The sequence below is a fragment of the Hyaena hyaena genome, unplaced genomic scaffold, assembly GCF_003009895.1.
Source record: "Hyaena hyaena isolate Hyena2069 unplaced genomic scaffold, ASM300989v1 scaffold_5, whole genome shotgun sequence".
NCBI lineage: Eukaryota > Metazoa > Chordata > Mammalia > Carnivora > Hyaenidae > Hyaena > Hyaena hyaena.
The window spans coordinates 5,687,249-5,699,666 of NW_024080637.1; the positions used below are offsets into that span (position 1 = coordinate 5,687,249).

General features: G+C 40.9%; 1 protein-coding gene across 4 annotated transcripts in view; it reads left to right on the forward strand.

The window, feature by feature from the left end:
* Positions 1–12,418, forward strand: part of USP24 (ubiquitin specific peptidase 24) — a 137,659-nt gene that overhangs the window by 1,505 nt on the left and 123,736 nt on the right. The gene's annotated exons all lie outside the window — the stretch shown is intronic.

A 12,418-nucleotide genomic window follows, 5' to 3' on the forward strand; every position in this document is an offset into this window, starting at 1 on the left:
ATGGCTCTGGTCACAGATCTCAAGTCTGGGTGGGGAAAATCAGGCCTGTTTAGTTTGGGGTGTGAGCAAAGACCATGGGGAAGAAAACGGACTTTAACTGCAGTTTTTTAGAAGGGATCAACCGGAAGCGCCAGTGCTTGTGAAATAATTGCTCTGCAGGAAAATGGCAGCTCACGTCCAGAATTTTGGTCAGATTCATAGAATAGTGCGTTTCCGGAGTCAGGTAGAGAGCGGCTTGGCCCGATCCCCGAAGTGCACAGGTCTCACAGATCTCAGATTAGTGGGCTAGTCCTTTTGAATTAGAGATTTGAATTTGCATAGTTCTTAATGAAGCTAAGCCTTCCGAAAGCGTTTTTCTCAAATTATGCTATATCCTATTCGTTACATGCTCCTGCAGCAGTAGCATGGGCTGAAGTCACTTGGGGAGAAGGTGCCGCTTCAGAGAAAACGGTTTCTTCCCAAGATTTCTTAGGTTGCCAGACTTCCACACACTTGATTGGTCGCCCTCCTTTAGCCTGTAACTCAGTTCTATGATTGACTAGTGTGTGAAGGTAAAGATTGTTATTATTCCTGACTTGGGAAAACGATCCCACAGAATTAAATGACTGTCCTCGGGTCACTTTAAGAAATGAGCTTCTCTTTGCTCGCCCCTATCAGTCCTCTACTCGCCCCTTCCAGTTTTGACCCGGTTTTGAAACCAAGAAGAAAGTCACTGCTTTTTCTGCAGGTATTTGTCTAACTCTGAAGTTCGCTGTATCCTCATTTTGTGAGAAATCTTATTCTTTGTTTCTTTTGTCACACCTTTTAATTGCCTATGCTTGCGAAATCAGATTAAACGATCTTGCTGGTACTTCAGCCTTGGCCATACCATCTAGAGATTTCAGTGCAAAGAAATGCAACTGGCATCTTGTCACATGAATGACAGGCTGGGGAGTTTGATTTCAGGTAAAATCCAGAGAATCTTTATCTCTTTGAAGAATTGTGTCACGTTTTCATTTCCTCTTGATATGTGGCTTTTTGGCCTGGGGAGGGTGTACCATTTGATCTGGAGAGTTCAGGAGGGGCTCGGGGCTGAGGCCACTTTACCCAGAAATATGAGCTGCTTTACACAGGAGCCTGGTGACAACGGTCAACCCAGTTTCTCCCTGGGGTTTTATAGATCTTCTGCCCGCCACCTGTGTAGCTAGCTGGTGGGTCATCCTTGCTGGAGAGAGTAGGAAACTGAGGCTTCTGACCCTGCCTGGGAGAGGTGCTGGTGTTGACCATCTCCAGCATGTCGGACACTGTATTAGGCGCTTCATATATTGTGTTAGTCCTCAGTGAAGTCGGTAATATCCCTGTTGTTTGAGAGAGACGATTTGTTCATGGCAGTCTGGATTTGAACCTGATGCTTTTAGGGCTTCAAAGACCGTGTGCTGGTTTACCCTGCTCTGCTCATGGTTTTAGGATCGGATTCATTTTAGGATAAGAAGGAAAAATAAAGAGGGGGGAAAGAGACCGTCTTGAGGCTGGTGAACTAGTCTAGGAAAGATGCGGCAAGCGCTGAACCAAGGCATTAGGAGGAGAGTAATGGATGGAATGAAAGGTTCGTGGATCTTTAAAGTGGAAGACTTTGGAAATTAGGAATTTGTCCAGCTCTTTTGTTTAAGCAAACAGTCTGGCAGGGCCCAAAGGGGAAGTGGCTCGTGCCCACAGAGCCAGTGCATGGAAGCAGTGGATCTAGAACTCGGGCCTTCTCACTGCATGGCCCATGCACTTTCTCACTCCCACGACCTTCCTTTCAGATGAAGGTGGGTCAGGCTGCCACAGAGGCTTAATGGGGAGGAAGACAGGGGAAGTGCAACAAACTGGGTGAAGTTTGTCAGCTCTTGTATAACCTACCTGTTCCATTTCTTAAAAAAATGAGTACCTTATTTTAAATTCTGTACAGTTATTTTTGGTACATAGGAAATTTCAGTTTTAGTGTCCTCTTCAGAACGTTTGGGGATAAACAGATGAAAATAGAAGTGTTAGAAAAGAAAAGAAGACTACATTTGTATGTGTAGTTTGGGGACAGGCAGTAAACATGCAGTGTCTTCATTGTCCCCTGGGGGTGGGAGTTGACTAGTGAACGTGAAGGTTACCTTCTAGTGGCTCTCAGTGCAAGCCTCTCATTTTACAAGACGCGACTTCCCAAGGTCATGTAGTTAGTTAGGGAAATCAGTTTAGTCATTTGGGCCCATGCTGTAATTAGGATTTGGTGTAGAAATTAAATTTTGGAAAATAAAAGCAGTCAAGTTCTGGTTCAGAAGAAGCAAGAAAATGCAATGAAAACCACCCAGATATCTAACAGGGGGAAAAAAGACCCACCCAGATATGTAGCAGAACACGTTAAACTCTTCAGAAAGCCACCTTTGCCGCATCTTCCAGTTAAGTAAAGGTATTGCTTAGCACAAGTTGTGTTTGGTCGCTTCTGGTATTGTTGGATAAACGTAATTCATCGGCTCAGTGTCTGGAAGGGGCTTGGAGAAGCCTACCCTGTTTTGAATCTGAACAGCATTACTTCAAAACCTGCCCAAGGCAGATCAGAGCTCGTTCTGTTATTTAGGAAAATGAAATCTCACAGCTGCCCTAAATAACTTACCCAGATGTTTATCACCCCCACTCGGAATTTTTTCCTGTTTCTTACCCAGCTGGCCACTGCTCAGGGGGTGCTCCCGGGTTCTGTCCTTCGCGGAGCTGGGAGAATCTGCCTTAGAAGCAGCGTGATCCTTGATCTGGTCCCTGGGATCAGTGGAAGTAAATGAGGTGCTGTTGTGGGCATTTTGTACAATTTAACAGTTGCGAAATGCACCTTATTCATTATGGCCTTATATTTTAGAAAACACTGAAAATGGAATCCTTTTTTTTTTTTTTTTTTTTTTTTGCATGGAGATAATCAATTAACAGCTAGAAATACCTTTCTTTGCCGTCTGGTTCTGTGATAATATTCCCAGAAGTGACATTTAGTACTGTGATCTGACAAATATTGGGAACTCCTGTTTTGTTCATTTTTGAATGTGGACCTAGCTCCTGGAGGTATTTTGTGAAAAGCATTTGCAAGATTTCTTTCTTTTCTTTTTTTTTTTTAAATTAAAGCCCCAAAGTTGGTCCTATTTCAGTATATCTACATCACATTAATTTGTAGTTCTTTAACTTACCTCATTTCTGTCTCTCTTCTTTCCTTTGATAGTATGTGATAGTGCCAGATGAATTAAAATTTTAGTATCATTAGTGTTTATATTATTTATTTTAAAATTCATATTCCTCAAATATAACAATCCTAGTACATTTGAGTGTGTGGCAAATATCAAATAAGTACATTTTAGTTAATTAGTGATTTGAATATATGACCTTACAAATCACGACTTACTATAATTTAGTAAATTAAAAAAAAAAAGGAAAAAGAAGTATCCATGTACAGGTTTGATAGTAAGAAGTACACTAATTCCAAAAAATCAGTTGAAAGTAATGACATAAAAATAGGGAATCTGCAAGGTTAATTAGCATAGCCTAATTTTTGAAATAAGAATTTCTGTATAATCTAATATATGAATCTCCTTTGGGAATTAGGTCTTTGAGTTCATCTAACAGTTGGCTTGTCTCCTTATAATTACCTGGCCATATGCTGATAGAATGAGTGTAATTTGGCATGAAGGAAGTACCTTTTGTGTGTTGGGGAGTGTAGTTCTAGAGAAATCGTAGTAGGTAGTGACAGTTTTATACAGTATAATAATGCTGTTAGCTTAAAATTCGAAACCAGCCGCAGTATTAGAAAAGTAGATGTTTCAGTTTTAACAATTTGAAGCCAGGATTTCAACTTTAATACCCCTTAAGTAGCAGACATCCATGTACTACATACTTCTATACTTACTGCCCAAGTATCATGTAACATTGATTTTATTTGAATCAGAGTATGAAGATGAAAAATTTTCACTTCTAATAACTACTGTATTTAGAAAGATTCAGTCAAATAATACTTTTTATATCTGGAGTTCAGTTTTCCAGGAAATTTTCACATGTGAACACCAGAGAGAAATAAGTAAACACATAAATACATAAAATCGAGCCATTACAAAACATGCCCACACATTGAGTGCATTCACTACATGTGTTTCACTCATTCATTGTTTTGGCTTTTTTTATAGTTCAAATGAATGTTATTATTCCATGTCCTAGCAGGGGTTAAATTAGAAGGGGTTTCGTAGCAGCCCCAACGCGAGGTGATGGGCATTTAGAGGCAACCGTATTTGACAGTAGTGAGAAGCAACAGCAGTTCAGGGGGAAGGGAGGGGACAGGTAAAGCTGAAAAGTGGACCCAACCAAAGCAGGCCGACCAGTGTGTACAGGGCCATATAAAACAGCCTTGTGTGCTTCATGACTCCAGAAGACGGCAGGTCTCAGTGATGTTGCCGTCAAGAAAAGGATCCAGTATGCCGCTAAGAAGGGTCGGCGGGGCAGCTCGGTGGCTCAGTTGGTTAAGAGCAGGGCCTGTGTGGGATTCTCTCTTTCTCTCTGCCCCTCCCCTGCTTGCACATGCTCAAGCACACGTGTACTCTCTTTTTGTTTCTAAATAAATAAACATTTAAAAAAAGAAGGAGAAGGGTCAGGAAGGGGTGCCTGGGTGGCTGAGTCAGTTGAGTGTCTGACTCTTTTTTTTTTTTTTAATGTTTGTTTATTTTTGAGAGAGAGATAGAGACAGCGTGAGCAGAGGAGGGTCAGAGAGAGAGGGAGATAACAGAATCCGAAGACAGGCTCCAGCCTCAGAGCTGGCTGTCAGCACAGAGCCCGACGTGGGGCTCGAACCCACAAACCGTGAGATCACGACCTGAGCCGAAGTCAGACGCTTAACTGACCGAGCCACCCAGGCGCCCCGAGTGTCTGACTCTTGATTTCGGCTCAGGTCATGATCCCAGGGTTGTGAGATTGAGCCCACTTCGGGCTCCGCGCTGGACACAGGGCCTGCTTGGTATTCTCTCTTTCTGTCTCTCTCTCTCCCACTCTCTCTTTCCCTCCACCCCTGCCCCATGCACTCTTGCTCTCAAAATAAATAAACTCAAAAAAAAATGGGTCAGGAATGTGGAGTACAGTTGAGCAAGGTGTTGCTTTTGAACCAGAAGGAAAGGAGAAGAAAGCTGGGTGCGTGAGGAGGGAAGCTTCGGGTGCCTGGGAAAGTCAGACACTTGGGCACTTCAGTGGAACGACTCCGGACCACCAAGGCCCTGCTAAGAACGTTGGGCTTGGTTTTCAAAAGAATAAAAGTTTCCTCTCACCTTCCTCCTAGGGAGTTTTAGTTTCTTTTTTAAGCTGGTCATTCTCATTCTCATTATTATCATAGGAATTTTTATTGCTTCGTATTGGAACATTTTTTTAAATCACGATTTATGAAAATTATTTGTTAATTAGCATGTTAGCAGTAGGAGGCATTATTTATTGTTTCCTGGTGATAATCTCTATGGTGAGATTTTGGCCAAGTGTTTCGCAGCCTCTTTTGTGTTTATGGTATGTTTGTGAGTTCACTTCTCTGTCCAACAGTGGGAAACCTGGCTTCCACCAGTAGTGGTTTACACTGTGTGTGTGTGTGTGTGTGTGTGTGTGTGTGTGTGTGTGTGTATGTAAAGGAAGTGGAGGCTACTTGTTTTAGCTGTTAACTTTAAGCTGATTAATGGAACTTCTGACTGTACATTTGGTTTATTTTTGTTTGTTCTGAAGAGAAGAGCTAACACAATGGAGTCGAAATTTTAGTCTGGTGGTCTTTCCCGAAATTGAAATGCTTCAGCCGTGATGCAGAGGTCTGCGGAATCTTTTCCTAGGACTGTGTGGAAGATTGCATTTTCGTCTTACAGATAGATATTAACAGATAAAAAACCTCTTAGATGCCCACCCAAGTCTTCTCACTTCTGAAGAGGAGCTTCCTTGTTCCAGCCCCCAGTTTGCTTTTCTGTGGTATCACAGCCGGTTATTTGTGCTATGAAATTCAGTTGACACTATTTGATATGCTTTCACTTAAGTTTAAGGCATTTGTGTTAGAAATATTTTATTAAAAAAAAACTTAGGAAAAAACGTTGTTTTCTTTAAAAAAAATTTTTTTAATGTTTATTTGTGTGTGTGTGTGTGTGAGAGAGAGAGAGAGAGAGAGAGAGAGACTGAGTACAAGTGGAGGAGGGGCAGAGAGAGGGAGACACAGAATCTGAAGCCGACTTCAGGCTCTGAGCTGTCAGCACAGAGCCCGACGTGGGGCTCGAACTCACTAGCAGTGAGCTCATGACCTGAGCCCAAGTTGGTCACTTAACCAGCTGAGCCACCCAGGTGCCCCAGTGCATTTTTTATCATAGGTTTCCAAAATGGTTTCTGAAATTAAAATCTTTTTCAGAAAGACTTATTGGTTAGACATTCTGTTGCCAAGACTTTTCAGTTTCTGCTTTGTGTGCTTTTTAAGAATCCAGCTTTTCATAAACAGGTCGGCAGTTTTGTTTTTTTTTTTCTTCCCTCTTTTCATTTCTCACCTCTATACTGTCAATTTTGCTGGAAAACTGAATTGCCTTCTGAAACCTGTAGTTGGAAATCTGTAGTGAAGCCTTTTGGTAACAATTTAAAAAGTATTACAGATCCTAGAAAATATGAAGGTATTCTGCACTGCAAATGGCAGCATCATCTAGCAATTGTTTAACTTATTCTGAGACTCTTTTCTCTTTTCCTTCCTTTCCTTTCCTTTCCTTTCCTTTCCTTTCCTTTCCTTTCCCTTTCCCTTTCCCTTTTCCTTTCCCTTTTCCTTTTCCTTTCCTTTCCTTTTTGAATAGCCTGTTAATTCTAACCAAAATCTCTCTCCTGCCTCTTCTGTCTGTCCCCACTGTTAACTGCTCTGACTCTGTTCATATTCCTTTCTTAACTTTTCTCTCTGCCTTTCACCTTTACCAGAATGATCTCTCCAAAATGCAAATTTTAATCCCAGGATCACCTTGCTCAAAAATGTTTGTAGCTTCCTCATCTTCTCTAGGTAAAATCGAACTGCAAACTTCTTTTCTTTCAAGGTCTCCATCCTTATCCATCTGTTCTTATCTCCTGACTTCACTTTTGTGTTCTCCCTTGCAGTTCAAGTGCTGTCTCTTGGCCCGCTCTGTCTGCTAATCTCCTGTCTCCATCTGCCTGGCTAACACCAATTCGGTCTTGTTAGCTCCAGGCCCTATATCTCTTTAAGGTGAAAGTAAGGTGGTGACCATATTTTAGTTAAAAAAGTTATGTTTACCTTACATGTATCTGTTTTTCCACTAGGCTTGAGGAACAGGACTCTCTTTATCTCTGTGTCTCTGGTGCCCCAGCTCACAATATTTGTTTGGGTAGAGACACAGCTGAATGAATGGATGGAAAGAAAATTTTAAATGAAGTAAAAAGTCAGATGCTATTGGAAAGAGTATTGAACCTGAGGCTTGGGAGATGGTCCATTTTGTTCAGGGTTCTGTTGCCTGCTAAGTCTATCACTGGGCAAGTCAGTTTGCCCCCCACTCAGTCTCCATTTTCTTACCTATAAAATAGAGGTCTTGGATTAGATCTGGGGTTAGTTTTTTTCATTCATTCATTGACCTCTTTGAGAAATGAAAAGCGATGAGGCCTCTCTGAAAACAGCATATGTAAATATACACACTTAATGTTTAAAGTAAGCTGGTGCTGAGGTATTAATACTGTAACTTTGTGGTGATGGGACACAGGTGATTCTATTTTTCTCAATTAAAATTTTTTAGGAGCACCTCAGTGGCTCAGTCAGTTAAGCATCTACTTGATTTCAGCTCAAGTCACGATCTCATGGTTCTTGAGATTCTCTCTCTCCCTCTCTCTCTGTCCCTCCCCCTCTCCTCTCTCTCAAAATAAATAAACTTTTAAAAAAAGAATTTTTAATGAGCTTTAAAAAAGTATATAAACATTATTTAAAAAGACCAACCAAACTATGGTGTTTATTAAAATGGAAATAGCTTTAAAAGAAAAAAAGACCAAAGTATTTTGTGAGTCTTAGGAAAATTTTGCCTAGACTCCAGAATTGTTTTCAAACTGTGCTATTGTTTAATTCATGTTTTATCTAACTGAAATATAGGGGAAAAAAGATTACTATTTCCTAGCCCATCACTGGGGACAGTTTTCTTTTAACCCAGAATTCATATTTGGTTATCTACTTATTAGCTAGTTTCCAATAATTTTTAGTTCTAAGAAAATCATGGCTTGGAAGATGTGATTCAGCAGGACTTTTCAAATTTGAGTCAGAGGTAAAGCTTTAATAGAGTTTCTGTTTACTGGGATTTTTTTTATTTTTTCTTTTCATTCTCTCCCCTGCCCTTGAGTATCTCAGAGCGTTTTTGCCTTGTTAATTGGTTTTAGGATATTCTTTTGGATGGCTCCAGTGTGTTTTAACTGTCCTTTGGATTACCTGCCAGCTTTTAAAGACCCTCCAAGGTCTGTGACTCTGTTGTGAAACCAGCTGTCTTTAGAGCAGAGGGGGGTTTTGTTTGTTCTGCTTTTGCCAAAGGTATGGTGTAGAGACGCACGTCTGGCCCACACGGCCTTCCCTTGTCACCTGTTTCCTGTGACCTAAAGTGGGTTTACTCGTGATCGTTGGGCTCTTCATAGGCTCCAGACCCAGTCTCATCCATTGTTTCCGAGCAGCATTCCACTCCCTTGACTTTTTCCATCCCTCATATATACGTTAATGTACAGTGCTCTCTCACTGTCTTTTTGCACAGTTGTAAACGGGTGGAATGGCTGTTCCCGGTATTCTTATTAAATGGAAGATAATTAAAGAGTTCTCGGAATAAGAACTCTAAATATGTGTGAAATAATGGTACCGTTCAAATTCTAGTGATCAAAACAGACCCTCAACTAGAAATGGTAGAGCGACAGAACAGTAAATAAATAGCCCAGTTAACAAAACAGCTCTTCGTCCAGTAGGTGTCCATGGAGCAGTGATTGTGTGCTCGGCACCGAGCTGAGTGTGGGGAGTGTCGTGGTGAGCCAGTCACACATAGTGTCCTCTCTTATAGTTTGAAGTCTGGTAGATTTCTTGTGCTCTATGTGGAATAAATCATGATGTTCTAATTCAGCAAGTAGAGTCCTTTGGAAGAATTGGGGGTTGAGTATGAAAGAGCTTATATCTATCAACAGCGTTTAAATAGTGCCTCAAGAAGTTTTTGTGATGTAATTTGATGTATAGTGGTATCCATTGCCAGGAAACCAAGTGGTGTTTTTTTCTCAAGTGATACTTCTTTAGCGCCATGGAATGTACAGAACTTGTATTTATTTACTTGTTGGATGTTTAATATTCGTAGTTGATGTTTCCCTCAACTAGTACCTCTTCTAAGAATGGTGCTAATTATTTCCATCAAGTGCTGTTACTTTTTGTCCTAAAATCATGAATGTATGTGTTTTTACCAGAAATGAGAAATTACTCCAGAAACTGGTCTGATTTCAGGCTAAGCACCCCTTATGGTTGTTGATGATACAAAAGAGGCTGTTTTAAAGCTAGAGCAATGTTGTTGATTTTCGAAAGACTTAGGAGCAGTCACCGTAAAGGAAAACTGGTCTGGGATTAGTAGCATAAAAAATCCTTAGTTTATTATTAGTGTTTTGGGTTTTGTGGTCATTTTTATGTTGGAGTGGACTGTCTTTCCTAAAATACTTTAAAAATATTAGTAATTTTCATTTTGTAAGATTTACTTTTCCTCATATCTGCTTCATTTGAAGTGTTTTAGGGAGTTACAGTAGCCTAGATCATCCTATATTTCATCATTTCCACATCATATTTTTTTTTGAGAAAACGTCATTTATCTCTTGAGCAGTTGGTACTATCAGTGTTGGAATTATGCCAGACCTGTGTGTGTGTGTGTGTGTGTGTGTGCGCGCGCGTGTGTGTATATACAGTTTGTACCATAGAAACAGTTGGTTCGTGTTACATGTATAGAGGCACTGACATCTGCAGAGAGTAACAAGCAGGTCCTGTTGGCTATTCATTACGTTGAGGTTTTTATGGTTGAGTCTAAAACATGTCCGTGGTAGAGGAATTCCAGGCGTTTGTTACAGGGGATCAAAGATGAGGAATCAATGCAGAAGTACCAGCGATTCACTCAGTTCACAGTGATTATTATATGGGTGGGGAATATCAAGAATACTTAGCAGGATACACTTTATAAAACAGAAAAAATTGTAGAATTGAGACCATTTCTTGTTTTCCTCTCTCCTAATTCCAAGAAAATAAAAACTGAAAGTTGTAAATTTAGGGATTAAAATGGAAGATTTGTTCCGAGCTAGAAGAGACCATGGGGATCTTGTAGCGTTATCTTGTCAGTTTAGGGATGAGGACCTTGACCCTGGATCATTAGCAAAGTCGGGAAGGGAGTCTCGCCTTTGCCTCTCTCAAGGTGTATTTCATATTCTTTACCACACTGTCTTTCTGACATTGAGGAAGTCTTTGGCTGTAGGTCATCTTTAATAGATCCTTCCTCATAAACTGTATTTTACTCACCACCATTTCCTTTGTTAGATACTAGTTTGCATTAAGTGGGCAAAGTTGATATTTGACTCATTTTTCCCCCCTCCAAGTATTTATCTTGCTTTCTCATTCAGCGTTTTTTAATGCCCGCAGTTATTGATGTTTCTAAAAGGTAGTAAGGGTTGAAGAAGGGAAGGTTAAGTACTAGTGAAGATGTGTGTCTGTCTGTCTACTTGGCATCCCTGTATAGCTGACCAGGGTTAGTGATCTCAGTTCACCCACAGTTGCACAGGTGCCTTGGGTACTTAAAAATAAGCCCAACAATCAGTATGCAAATCTCTTAAAATAGTATACCGCCTAATTTGTCTCTTTTTTTAAATGCTTTTTATTAGAGAGAGAGAGAGAGAGAGAGACCGCGTGAGCAGGGGAGGGTCAGGGAGAAAGGGAGACACAGAATCTGAAACAGGCTCCAGGCTCTGAGCTGTCAGCACAGAGCGCAATGCAGGCTGGAACCCATGAACTGCGAGATCACGACCTGAGCTGATGTCGGACGCTTAACCGACTGAGCCACCCAGGCGCCCCTAATTTGTCTTTTTAAAATGTGTATCTCTTCCTTAATGTTTTTTTTTCTGTGTATCAGATGCAGTGTTTATTATTAATATTAATTAGGATGGGGGCGCCTGGTGGCTCAGTCGGTTAGGTCATGATCTCACGGTTCGTGGGTTTGAGCCCTATGTCACGCTCTGTACTGAGAGCTCGGAGCCTGGAGCCTGCTTCGGATTCTGTGTCTCCCTTTCTCTCTACCCCTTGTCCGCACACACTCTGTCTCTCTCTCTTAAAAATAAACTTTAAAAAATGAAAAAACCAAATAAATATAAGGTAGAATGTGTTATACACTTGTAGGTTTTGAAAATAAACATTTTGAATGATACCCTGGAAAGATATCAGTATGCTAAAAACATAATATGTGCCTTAGATTAAGTATTTTAATGAATACAGAAATAAAAGTGTAGATTGATTAACTCTTAGAGAATAACTTGAAAAAAATCAGCCTTTAAATATGCTGGGTTTTTTTAGGAAAGCCGTGTGTGTGCTTTTCCTCCTCCCTGGCCTGGCCGCCTTCTCCCTCTCTCCCCTTCTGTTGTAGTATCGGACTGTGGGAGTGGCCCATAGCCTGACCTCTGCACTTCATCCTTTCCCTGCCAAGTAGATTTCACTCAGGCTTGTGGTTGACAGAGAGTAGTGAACGCCCTCCTTATTTCAGTCCAGCCAGTCCTGAGGTACCCCAAACGCTAACGTACCGCATGTGCTGTCGATCAGGTTTGCTACTGGTTTTCTGGTCGGGTGTGATACCTTCCATTATTTTTCCTCCCGTTCATGCTTCTGTTTTTCCTAGTTAAAAGTCCCTCCTTGACTTTGAATAGAGACTCTTACATTCCCCCGCCACAGCATTTGTCTTTCGCGTTGGAATTACTCACTTACTCGTCATCATGCAGACTGAATTGTGAGTCTTCTCAGGACAAGGTGTGATCTTCTGTGTTTCCTGTAGAGCTCAGGGTAACACTTGACATAGAAGGTGCTAAATTAAATGAAAAAAAATCTGATCTGGAAAATAGGTAGCTTGCATCACCATTCCGGAACACATTTTCCTTCATCCCCAGGTATCAGATAGCCTCTGAAAGCTAATCTTGCCTAAAAGACCCTACTCCATAGCTTGAAGGCAACATAAACATTTTGGGAGTCGTGTAGCACATTTCTGTTGTGGGATTTACCCTGTTTTACAGCTCGTGGGAAGGAACTTTGTTGAGCTGTTGCCAGTATCGTTAAAACAGGCACCATTTTGGTGCCTAATAACACATTAAATTTCAACCTTGGTATGCAGTACCACTCCCTGTTCTTTGTAAATTTTTCTTTAGCTTGCATAGAAAA